Genomic DNA, 13,032 nt, shown 5'->3' with positions numbered 1-13,032 from the left:
GCTGAGAGTCAAAGCAGAGTTTTAAAAAGAGTGGGAAATGACAGTCAGAGGAGAGATTTTTGAAGACGGAGAGCTGCGAGTCAGAGCGGAGATTTAAAAAGAGTAGGTGTTGCAAGTCAGAGAGGAGATTTAAAAAGAGCGGGTGCTGGGAGTCAGAGCAGAGATTGAAAAAGAGGGGGAGCTGCTAGTTAAGGTCAGTGATTTAAAAAGAGCGGGAGCTGAGAGTCAAAGCAGAGTTTTAAAAAGAGCGGGAGCTGAGAGTCAGAGCGGAGATTTAAAAAGAGCGGGAGCAGAGAGTCAGAGTGGAGATTTTTTTTTTTTAAAATACTTTTTATTGAAGAAATTTTTCAGAGTACAAACATTTTAACCCCCCCTACATTTTAATTATATCAAAACAAAGTCAAACCCCCCTACTTAACAAGAATCCCCCCCACCCCCTACCCGCGCACCCCCCCCGCCTCCCACCCCCCCCCCCCCCCCCGCCTACGAACCGGCCGCCAGACCACCTTGTCGTTTCTGGCAGTGTCCTCAGGCAGGCCTTGCCCGTGACACCACCGATACCGTGTTTCCTTCGTTGTTATCCCCCCTCCCCCCTCCCCTCCCCCACACCCTCCCCCCCCTTCTATCTCTGATCTAAGAGGTCCAGGAAGGGTTGCCATCGCCTGAAAAACCCCTGCACCGACCCTCTCAGGGCGAATTTGATTCTTTCCAATTGGATGAAGTTTGCCATGTCGTTTAACCAGGTGTTAACACTTGGCGGCCTTGCGTCCCTCCACTGAATCAAGATCCTCCTCCGAGCCACCAAGGACGCAAAGGCTAATATTCCAGCCTCCCTCGCCTCCTGTACCCCCGGCTCCACCACAACCCCGAAGATCGCAAGTCCCCATCCTGGCTTGACCCTGGACCCCACCACTCTCGACACCGTCCCTGCCACCCCCTTCCAGAACTCCTCCAGTGCCGGACATGCCCAAAACATGTGTGCATGATTCGCAGGGCTTCCCGAACATCTGACACACCTGTCTTCACCCCCGAAAAACCGACTCATCCTTGTCCCCGTCATGTGGGCTCTATGCAGTACCTTAAATTGAATGAGACTCAGTCTCGCACATGACGACGACGAGTTGACCCTCTCTAGGGCGTCTGCCCATGTCCCATCCTCTATCTGTTCCCCCAGCTCTACCTCCCACTTGTCTTTCAACTCCTCTACTGGTACCTCCTCCACCTCCTGCATAATCTTATAAATGTCCGAGATCTTCCCCTCCCCGACCCAGACCCCTGATAGCACCCTATCACTCGCCCCCCTGTCGGGAAGCACGGGAAACCCCTCTACCTGTCGTCTGGCAAATGCCTTCACTTGGAGGTACCTGAACGTGTTCCCCGGGGGGAGCCCGAATTTCTCCTCCAGCTCTCCCAAGCTCGCAAACCTCCCCTCTATAAACAAGTCCTTCAGTTGCCTAATGCCCACCCTCTGCCAGCTCAGAAATCCCCCTCCTGTATTTCCCGGTGCAAATCTGTGGTTCCCTCTTAGTGGTGCCCTTATCAAACCCCCCACTTCCCCCCTGTGTCGCCTCCACTGCCCCCAGATCTTGAGGGTGGCCGCCACCACCGGGCTCGTGGTATACCTCGTGGGAGGGAGCGGCCATGGTGCTGTTACCAGTGCCCCTAAGCTTATGTTGCCACAGGACGCCCTCTCCCTACGCTTCCAAGCTGCCCCCTCCCCTTCCATCATCCACTTTCGTACCATCGATGCATTTGCCGCCCAGTAATATCCTGAAAGATTGGGTAACGCCAGCCCTCCACTATCCCTACTCCGCTCCAAAAAGACCCTTCTAACTCTAGGGGTGCCATGTGCCCACACGTACCCCATGATACTACTCGTTACCTTCTTGAAAAAGGCCCTAGGGAGGAAGATGGGCAGACACTGGAACAAAAACAAGAACCTCGGGAGGACCGTCATTTTAACTGACTGCACCCTCCCTGCCAGCGACAGCGGCACCATGTCCCACCTCTTAAACTCCTCCTCCATCTGTTCCACCAGCCTAGAAAAGTTCAGCTTGTGGAGGGTCCCCCAGTTCTTTGCCACCTGCACCCCCAAGTACCTGAAACTTTTTACTGCTCTTTGAAGGGGAGCCTCCCCATTCCCTCCCCCTGGTCTCCCGAGTGTATTACAAAGACCTCACTTTTCCCCAGATTTAATTTATATCCCGAAAAGTCCCCGAACTCCGCTAGTATTTCCATAACCTCCGGCATTCCCCCCTCCGGGTCTGCCACATACAGCAACAGGTCATCCGCATAGAGCGAGACCCGATGCTCCTCCCCTCCCCTTGTCAGTCCCCTCCACCCCCCTGAACCCCTCAGTGCCATCGCTAACGGTTCAATCGCTAATGCAAAGAGTAAGGGGGATAGGGGACATCCCTGCCTAGTACCCTCGATGGAGCCCAAAATATTCTGACCTCCTCCCGTTTGTTACCACACTCGCCATCGGGGCCGAATAGAGCAGCTTTACCCACTTGATAAATCCCTCCCCAAACCCAAACTTTTCCAACGTCTCCCACAAGTATTCCCACTCCACCCTATCGAATGCCTTCTCCGCGTCTAGCGCTACCACTATCTCCGCCTCCCCCTCCACTGCCGGCATCATGATCACGTTTAACAATCTCCGGACATTTGTGTTAAGTTGGCGTCCCTTCACGAACCCCGTCTGGTCTTCATGGATTACCCCTGGCACACAATCCTCTATCCTGGTTGCCAGGACCTTTGCTAACAGCTTGGCATCTACATTTAAGAGGGAGATAGGCCTGTAGGACCCGCACTGGACCGGGTCCTTGTCCCGCTTCAAAATCAAGGAGATCAGGGCCTGCGACATTGTTGGGGGCAGAACCCCCCCCCTCGCGCGCCTCATTAAAGGCTCTCACCAGTACTGGGCCCACCAGGTCCACAAATTTCCTGTAAAACTCCACCGGGAACCCATCCGGCCCCGGCGCCTTCCCCGCCTGCATCTGGCCTATCCCTTTAATTAGCTCCTGCAGCTCTATCGGCGCCCCCAACCCTTCTACCAGCTCCTCCTGTACCTTTGGGAACCTCAATTTGTCGAGAAAGTTCTCCATTCCCCCTCTCCTCTTCGGCGGTTCAGACCTATACAATTCCCTGTAGAAGTCCCTGAAGACCCTATTCACCTCTTGCCCCTTCTGCACTACGTCCCCACCCCTCTCTCTCACTCCCCCAATCTCTCTGGCTGCATCTCGCTTACGAAGCTGGTGTGCCAGCATCCTGCTCGCCTTTTCCCCGTACTCATACGCCGCACCCTGCGCCCTTCTCCACTGCGTCTCCGCCTTCCTAGTGGTCAGTAGGTCGAACCTGGCCTGTAAACTGCGCCGCTCCCTCAATAGCCCCTCCTCTGGTGCCGCCGCATATTTCCTATCTACTTCTAGGAGCTCCCCCACCAGCCTCTCCCTTTCCTGCCTCTCCTTCCTCTCTCTGTGTGCCCTTATGGAGATCAGCTCTCCTCTAATCACTGCTTTCAAGGCCTCCCAGACCGTCCCCACCTGCACCTCACCCGTGTCGTTCGTACCCAGATAGTTCTCAATGCCCGTTCTAACCCTTCTGCACACCTCTTCGTCCGCCAACAGCCCCACATCCAGGCGCCACAACGGGCGCTGATCCCGCGCCTCCCCCAATTCCACGTCCACCCAATGTGGTGCATGGTCCGATATCGCAATGGCCGAGTACTCCGTGTCCTGCGCTCTCGGTATCAGCCCCCTGTTCAATACGAAAAAGTCTATCCTGGAGTACACTCTGTGGACGTGGGAGAAAAAAGAATACTCCCTCGCCCTAGGCCTACCAAATCTCCATGGGTCTACCCCTCCCATCTGCTCCATAAACCCCCTTAACACCTCTGCCGCTGCCGGCCTCCTATTCGTCCTGGAACTCGATCTATCCAGCCCAGGGTCCAACACCGTATTAAAGTCCCCTCACATGATCAGGCCCCCTGCCTCCAGTCCCGGGATGAGGCTCAGCAGGCGCCTCATAAAGCCCGCGTCGTCCCAATTCGGGGCATACACATTCACCAGCACCACATTCTCTCCCTGCAACCTACCCCTCACCATCACATACCTGCCCTCCTTGTCTGCCACCACTTCTGCCGCCACGAACGACACCCTCTTTCCCACCAGAATCGCCACCCCCCCGGTTCTTGACATCCAAGCCTGAGTGGAACACCTGTCCCACCCACCCCCTTCTCAGGCGGACCTGATCTGCTACCCTCAAGTGAGTCTCCTGCAACATCGCTACATCAGCCTTCAGTCCCTTCAGGTGCGAGAAGACCCTTGATCTTTTAACCGGCCCATTCAGCCCCCTTACATTCCACGTAATCAATCGGATCGCTGGGCGACCCGTCCCTGCTCCCTGTCGATTAGCCATGTTCTGTCCCTTGCTCGCCTCGGGTCATCCCTCCCTTTCTGACCCGTTTCCCATAGCGATGCCCCCCCCCCCCCCCCCCCCCCCCCCCCCAGCTCTCCCCTTCTCGTCCCTGGTCTTTCCAGCAGCAACCCGGTATCTCCCCCTAACCCCCCCCCCCCCCCCCCCCCCCCCCCCCCCCCCCCCCCGGCTAGGACCCGTCCTAGCCGCAATGTGCCCAACATCGTACTCCCGAGAGTCAGCTGATCTCCGCTGACCCGGCTGCTCCTGCCACACTCCGACTCCTCCCGGTTCGAGGGGGGGGAGGGACCTCCCCCCCCGCCATTCCACTCTGACCCCGCTCCAACGCGGGAAAGGCCACCATTACTGGCCACGCCCCACTCTTCTCCCCTCCCCCCTCCTCTCTCCTCCATCCCGCGCGCGGGAAAAACAGAGGAAAGCCCGCGCTTTCGCCCGGCCACACCCCGCCCCGCCATCTTCCACTCCCCCCCATCCCCATCCACGCCCGTGAAGGATCCCCTTAAAACCCCAGAGATAAACCCGCATGATCAACCCACTCCCCCCCGTCCCGTCTTCCCAACTTAACAATATAAATACCCAATGGCAAATAAATACATAAATACTTAACTACATACTTAAATAACAAAATAATTAAATAGCTATCAACTAACAATGTGCTTAACCATCACCCTCCATCAAACAGTATAAATAACCACAGATAACCATAACCAGAGAAGGAAGAAAAAACAAAAAAAAAAAAGACCCAACACCCGAAGACAAAGGGGTAACAAGGGTAAATGACTAAGGGAAGTTGGAAACGGGAAGAAACACACCATAAGAAGAAAACGACCCGCAATAGAAATTTCAACAGTTCAAATATACAGAAACACCAAACAACTCGAAACCTTCAAGATATTCAAAAAGTCAAATGATCAAGAAAAGCCAAACAATCCAAGAAACTGTTACCCAGCTCCGACCTGGCCTGAAAAGATAAGGGCCACTTGCTCAATCAAGAGTACCCAGGCGGCTACGACCGCCGGTGCTCCCAGGTTTTAGTTCATGTCCAGCTTTTCTTCTTGTACAAAGGTCCAGGCCTCCTCTGGGGACTCAAAATAATGATGCTGGTCCTTGTAGGTGACCCACAAGCGCGCCGGCTGCAGCATTCCAAATTTGATCCTCTTCGCGTGTAGCACCGCCTTCGTCCGGTTGAACCGGGCCCGCCGCTTTGCCACCTCCGCACTCCAGTCCTGGTACACCCTTACCGTCGAGTTCTGCCACTTACTGCTTTTCTCCCTTTTTGCCCACCTCAGGACTTTCTCCCGATCACATAGCCGCTGGAAACGCACCAGCACCGCCCTCGGGGGCTCGTTTGCCCTAGGCCTCCTGGCCATGACCCGGTATGCCTCTTCCAGCTCCAGGGGCGCAGGACCGGCCCCTTCCCCCATCAGGGAGCTCAGCATCTCCGCAACATATCCCGGGAGATCCGACCCCTCCAGGCCTTCTTCTAGGCCCAGGATCCTCAAATTTTTCCTCCTCATCCGAGTGTCCAGCTCCTCGAAACGGCTCTGCCACTTCAGGTGGAGTGCCTCGTGCACCTCCACCTTTGCCCCGAGGACCGTGGCCTCTTCCTCCCTCGCGGTCATCTCCTGCTGCAGCTCTCTGATCGACGCCTCTTGGGTCGCCTGGGCTCCCACCAACCTGGCGGTCGTCGCGTTCATGGACTCTAAGAGCTCCACTTTCAGCTCCGTGAAAAAACGGAGGAGAGCGGCCTGCTGCTCCTCCGCCCATTTCATCCATCCCTCCGGTGCGCCGCCGGCCGCCATTTTGATTTTCTTCCCCCGCTTTTTTTGGGGAGCTGCTGCCACTTTTCTTGCCGCTCCGCTCCGAGTACCGACCATAAAATCGGTCTAGTTCTCCTCAGGGGACCTTCCCCCACCGGGATTCGTCTTTTCAGCACCGTTGGGGCCCTCCAATTGGCCCGAAAACACCTTTGTCGCAGGAGCTTCCAACTGTGCGGCTTAGCTAGTCATAGCCGCAACCGGAAGTCCTCAGAGTGGAGATTTAATAAGAGAGGACACCCTGTGTCAGAGCGGAGATTTAAAATGAACGGGGGCTGAGAATTGGAGCGGAGATTTAAAAAGAACGGGAGCAGAGAGTCAGAGTGGAGTTTTAAAAAGAGCCGGAGCTGAGTGTCAGTGCGGAGATTTAAAAAGAACGGGAGCGGAGAGTTAGAGCAGTGATTTAAAAAGAGCGATAGCTGAGAGTCAAAGCAGAGTTTTAAAAAGAGTGGGAAATGACAGTCAGAGGAGAGATTTTTGAAGACGGAGAGCTGCGAGTCAGAGCGGAGATTTAAAAAGAGTAGGTGTTGCAAATCAGAGAGGAGATTTAAAAAGAGCGGGTGCTGGGAGTCAGAGCAGAGATTTAAAAAGAGCGGGAGCTGTGAGTCGGACCGGAGATTTAAAAAGAGGGGGAGCTGCTAGTTAAGGGCAGTGATTTAAAAGGAGCGGGAGCTGAGAGTCAGAGTGGAGATTTAAAAAGAGCGGCAGCCGAGAGTCAGAGCGGAGATTTAAATAGAGCGGGAGCTGCGAGTCAGAGCGAAGATTTATAAAGAGCGGGATTTGTGAGTCAGAGCGGAGATTTATAAAGAGCGGGAGCTGCGAATCGGACCGGAGATTTAAAAATAGGGGGAGCTGCTAGTTAAGAGCAGTGATTTAAAAGGAGCGGGAGCTGAGAGTCAAAGCGGAGATTTAAAAAGAGCGGCAGCCGAGAGTCAGAGTGGAGATTTAAAAAGAGCAGGAGCGGAGAGTCAGAGTTGAGATTTAATAAGAGAGGATGCCGTGTGTCAGAGCGGAGATTTAAAATGAACGGGGGCTGAGAATCGGAGCGGAGATTTAAGAAGAGCGGGAGCGGAGACAGCTGAGATTTTAAAAGAGCGGGAGCTGAGAGTTAGAGGGGATATTTAAAAGAGCAGGAGCAGCGAGTCAGAGCAGAGATTTAAATAGAGTAGGAATCATGGACAGCACGATAGCGCAGTGGTTAGCATTGCTGCCTTATGGCGCCGAGGTCCCCGGTTCGATCCCAGCTCTGGTCACTGTCCGTGTGGAGTTTGCACATTCTCCCTGTGTAGGTTTCGCCCCCACAACCCAAAGACGTGCAGGGTAGGTGGATTGACCACACTAAATTGCCCCATAATTGAAAAAAACCGAATTGGGTACTCTAAATTTATTTTTTAAAAATAGAGTAGGAGCTGAGAGGCGGAGTGGAGATTGAAAAAGAGCAGGAGCTGTGAATCAGAGCTGTAGTTTAAAAAGAACTAGAGTTGAGAGTCAGAGTGGAGATTTAAAAAGAGTAGGAGCTGAGTGTCAGAGCGGGGATTTAAAAAGAACGGGAGCGGAGAGTTAAAAAGAGCGGGAGCTGCGAGTCAGAGCGGGGATTTAAAAAGAGCGGCAGCCGGGAGTCAGAGCGGAGATTTATAAAGAGCGGCAGCCGGGAGTCAGAGCGGAGATTTAAAAAGAGCGGGAGCTGCGAGTTGGACCGGAGATTTAAAAAGAGGGGGAGCTGCTAGTTAAGAGCAGTGATTTAAAAGGAGCGGGAGCGGAGAGTCAAAGCTGAGTTCTAAAAAGAGCAGCAGCCGAGAGTCAGAGTGGAGGTTTAAAAAGAGCGGCAGCCGAGAGTCAGAGTGGAGGTTTAAAAAGAGCGGCAGCCGAGAGTCAGAGTGGAGATTTAAAAAGAGCGGGAGCGGAGAATCAGAGTGGAGATTTAAAAAGAGCGGGAGCAGAGAGTCAGAGTGGAGATTTAATAAGCGAGGATGCCGTGTGTCAGAGCGGAGATTTAAAATGAACGGGGGCTGAGAATCGGAGTGGAGATTTAAAAAGAGCCGGAGCTGAGTGTCAGAGCGGAGATTTATAAAGAGCGGGAGCGGAGAGTCAGAGCGGAGATTTATAAAGAGCGGGAGCTGTGAGTCAGAGCGGAGATTTAAAAAGAGCGGGAGCTGCGAGTCAGAGCAGAGATTTAAAAAGAGTAGGAGTTGCAAGTCAGAGCGGAGATTTAAAAAGAGCAGGAGCTGCGAGTCAGAGCGAAGATTTATAAAGAGCGGGATTTGTGAGTCAGAGCGGAGATTTAAAAAGAGGGGGAGCTGCTAGTTAAGAGCAGTGATTTAAAAGGAGCGGGAGCTGAGAGTCAAAGCAGAGTTTTAAAAATAGCAGCAGCCGAGAGTCAGAGTGGAGATTTAATAAGAGAGGATGCCGTGTGTCAGAGCGGAGATTTAAAATGAATTACTGTACGGGGGCTGAGAATCGGAGCGGAGATTTAAAAAGAGCGGGAGCCGAGAGTCAGAGCGGAGATTTAAAAAGAGCGGGAGCCGAGAATCAGAGCGGGGATTTAAATAGAGTAGGAATCATGGACAGCACGATAGCGCAGTGGTTAGCATTGCTGCCTTATGGCGCCGAGGTCCCCGGTTCGATCCCAGCTCTGGTCACTGTCCGTGTGGAGTTTGCACATTCTCCCAGTGTAGGTTTCGCCCCCACAACCCAAAGACGTGCAGGGTAGGTGGATTGACCACACTAAATTGCCCCATAATTGAAAAAAAAAACGAATTGGGTACTCTAAATTTATTTTTAAAAAATAGAGCAGGAGCTGAGAGGCGGAGTGGAGATTGAAAAAGAGCGGGAGCTGTGAATCAGAGCTGCAGTTTAAAAAGAACTAGAGCTGAGAGTCAGAGTGGAGATTTAAAAAGAGTGGGAGCTGCGAGTCAGAGTGGAGAGTTAAAAAGAGCGGGGGCTGAGAGGGACACCTCTGGGCAGCAGTCTGGGTATGAACAACAATCCAGGAGTGATGTCATTGGAAGACGATAAGTTCATTGGCTGGAACGTAACTGCTAATTTGCATTACCTATTCCAAATTGCTTTCAGATTAAAGGTAAAAATAGAAATATTTTTCTAACATCAGAATTCACAGGTTGTGATGTTGGATCCCTTAAGTGTGTGCCGAGAATATAATAATCTTTATTATTGTCACAAGTAGGCTTATATTGAGGAGAGTCTATGCAGGGGGTAAGGTTGATGGCATTGGCAACGGTGGCCCCAGGGAAATACTCAGGGAATCTGGTGATACTCAGGATCTGGAGGCAGTTGTGGTCATCAGGTGTGAGGTACTCTCGGTGTTACTGTACGTGGCGCAGGTCTGGCCCATCACTCGGACCTACGCCGCAGCAGTCACCCGGGCCATCTTCAAATTCATTTGGAGATCCAAGATGGACCGGGTCCGAAGAGACATAATGTACAAGCCTCTAGATAAAGGAGGGAGGAACGTACCCAACGCCGCCCTCATCCTGATGGCCACCTTTGTATGCAGCTGCATCAAGCTGTGCGTAGACCCCGGGTATGCAAACACCAAGTGTCACTACATACTGAGGTTCTACCTGTCCCCGGTGTTGCGAAGGATGGGCCTGGCCTCATTGCCGCGGAATGCTCCAAGCAGTTGGACCGAGCCGTACCACCTGTCCTTCGTGGAAAAGTTTTTGAAGAAAAACACCTTTGACCACAAAGCAATGAAGCAGTGGTCAGCACGTAATGTCCTCGAGGCCCTCAGGGAAAAGGAGACTGTGGAGGACGTTGGATGGTTCCCTGAGCAGACTGTCAGAGTCATCTGGCAGAACGCCTCATCACCAGAACTTTCAAACAAGCATCAAGACCTAGCTTGGCTGGTGGTGAGAAGGGCCCTCCCTGTCAGATTCTTCATGTACACCCGAAGGCTCAGCACCGTTGCACGCTGCCCTCGGAGTGGCTGTGGGGGAGATGAGACGGTCACACACCTCCTTGTGGAATATGCCTTTGCAAAGAAGGTCAGGAGAAAGATGCAGTGGTATCTGTCAAGGTTCATCCCGAGCAGCTCAGTAACACAGGACTCTGTGCTCTACGGACTGTTTCCAGGGACACACACCGAAACAAATATCAACTGCTGCTGGAAAGTCATCAACTCGGTGAAAGACGCTCTTTGGTCTGCCTGAAACTTGCTGATCTTCCAGTGCAAAGAATTGTCCTCGACCGAATGTTGCAGACTGGCACATTCCAAGGTCCAGGACTACGTGCTGAGGGACGCACTCAAGCTTGGGGCAGCTGCCGCCAAGGCGCAATGGGGAAAGACCACGGTGTAAGGTCTTCCAGCAAATGTACACCGAGGGGTGGGTAACAGTGTAAAACCCCTCAGTCCGAGTCTTCAATACCACAATGTATGCAAGAAACAAAGCAATGTAAATATTTAAGAAAGAACTGTAACTTATAGTAGGATACGTGTGTAACGTTATCCCAATTGAATTGAAGAAAGACAAATGAATGTAACTCAGATGGAAATGTACAGACAAGACAATTTGAAATGTTCTGTAAAGTTTATGATAAATTTTATGAATAAAGTATTTTTTTTGTAAAAAAAAATCTGGAGGCAGTTGTGCCAGAACTTTGGGTTGTGGGTGGGGTCAAGGGAAATGCTGATTCGAGGGAATCATAGATTTGAACCTGGAAGGTGGGATGGGAATTTTTGGAGATGGGAGGAAATGGGAGTTAGGATATTAAAGGATTTGTTTCTGGAGGCCGGTTTGCAAAGTTGGAGGCGTTGAGGGAAAAATATGGGTTGGGGCAGGGGGAGATGTTTAGATATATGCAGGTCTGAAATTTTGCTAGGAAGGAGGTATCGAGCTTTCCGACTGCACCAGCCCCCACACACTGTTGGAAGAGATATTGACGGTGGGGAGGGGGGATTGGGTTGGAGAAAAGCATGGTGTCAGCGATTTATGGGGTTGTTTTGGGAGAAGATAAGGTATCACTGGATGGGATTAAGGGAAAGTGGGAGGAAGAGTTGGAGGGCGGGCATGGAGCAGGGGTTGTGGTGCGAGGCACTTCAGAGAGTGAATATTTCAACTTTGTGTGTGAGGTTGGGGCTGATACAGTTGAAGGTGGTGTAGAGAGCGCACCTCACAAGGGCAGGGAAGAGCCGGCTTTTTGAATGGGTGGAGGATGTTTGTGAAAGCTGTGGGGGGTGGGGGCCCGCAAATCACGTTCGTATCTTTCGGTCCTGCCCAAAACTGGAGGGAGGTCTTGAGGGTAATCACAAGAGTGCATTTGAGACTCGAATCAGGTCCCCTAGAAGCCATATTTGGGGTGCCAGATTAGCCAGGGTTGGAAGTGGGTGCGGAGGCAGATGTCTTAGCCTTCGACTTGCTGATTATTCGAAGGCGGATTCTATTGGGGTGAAGGCCGGCTTCCCCGCCTTGTGCCTCGGCTTGGCGGGGGGACCTGCTGGAGTTCCTAACACTCGCGAAAGTAAAGTTCGAGTTGAGGGGGAGGATGGAATGGTTCTACAGTTCATGTGCCTTGTTCATCATGCATTTTCGCAAATTGGATGACACAGCCATTAGTGGGGGGTGGAATGTATAAATTAATGATGATTCTTTTTCATTGGTGTTTTTTATTCAAAATGTTGGGAGCTGTTTGAGGATGGGTGGGATGAGGGGATTGTTGGCTAGGGGATTGCATTGTATTTGTTCTTATTGTTAAATATTTATTGTTGTAAATATGATGAAAATGTGAAAAAGGAGAATAAAAATATGTATTAATAAAAGTAGGCTTACATTAACACTGCAATGAAATTATTGTGAAAATCCCCAAGTTGCCACACTCCGGCGCCTGTTAAGGTACACTGAGGGAGAATTCAGAATGTCCAAATTACCTAACAGCACGTCTTTTGGGACTTGTGGGAGGAAACCCACACAGACACGGGGAGCACGTGCAGACTCGTACAGACAGTGACCCAAACCGGGAATCGAACCTGGGGCCCTGGCACTGTGAAGCAACAGTGCTAACCACTGTGCTATCATGCCACCCATCGATGACCATCTTTGCAACCTATCAGCGCCAAAGGTGGTATACATTAATATGGCCCAAATATTGTAGTCAAAGGTCGATGATCCATCAAAAGAGTAAAATGACATCCATAAAGACGTCCACAATTAGATAGGTATGCAGAGATGAATCAAACTGTAGGTGATGATACAAAAATGCCTAGTAGAAACAATGTTGATAGGACCAGGTATTCAGCCTCTGTGCTGCTTCTAGGGAGATGAGAAAATGGGATAAACTGAGCTTTGCAGCTCGACAAGGCAATGTTACTGGTTTCACATGAGTCCCAACTCTTTTGATAAAGGGTGTGAATTCCTTTGGGTCCCTGAGATTGTTAATGTTCCATCCATTAATTCTTAAATGGAGGTTGTGGGTTTCTTTGTCCCAGCAGACAAACAGCTCCAAATTGGTCAGGCCTGGCTAATGAAACGTAGATGGTCGTTGTATGATTTCCTTTGAATTTGCAGCCCACAGGGGGTCTTGAGGGTCTCTTCAGAGATAAAGAGGTGTAAGCTTCTTTGAACCTGCCAAATAGTTTATTTTGTTCAGTGTCACAGGCAGACGTAGCTTCAGCCAATTTGAAGTCTTTGTTCAGTTTGTAAAATTTTAGAAATAAGCCATGGGTTAATATATATATTAAATGTTTATAAAATATCTATGTATATATATATATTATATATATATACATAGATATTTTATTAAAATATACAGTGTGAGGCTTTAG

General features: G+C 51.3%; 1 protein-coding gene across 16 annotated transcripts in view; it reads right to left on the bottom strand.

Moving 5' to 3' along the window:
* Window positions 1–13,032, bottom strand: part of caska (calcium/calmodulin-dependent serine protein kinase a) — a 740,678-nt gene that overhangs the window by 142,253 nt on the left and 585,393 nt on the right. The window lies entirely within an intron of this gene.

The sequence above is a fragment of the Scyliorhinus canicula genome, chromosome 7 (assembly GCF_902713615.1).
Source record: "Scyliorhinus canicula chromosome 7, sScyCan1.1, whole genome shotgun sequence".
Taxonomy (NCBI): Eukaryota; Metazoa; Chordata; class Chondrichthyes; order Carcharhiniformes; family Scyliorhinidae; genus Scyliorhinus; species Scyliorhinus canicula.
The sequence above is the reverse complement of the archived record's forward strand: the minus strand, read 5'-3'. Positions and strand labels throughout refer to the sequence as shown.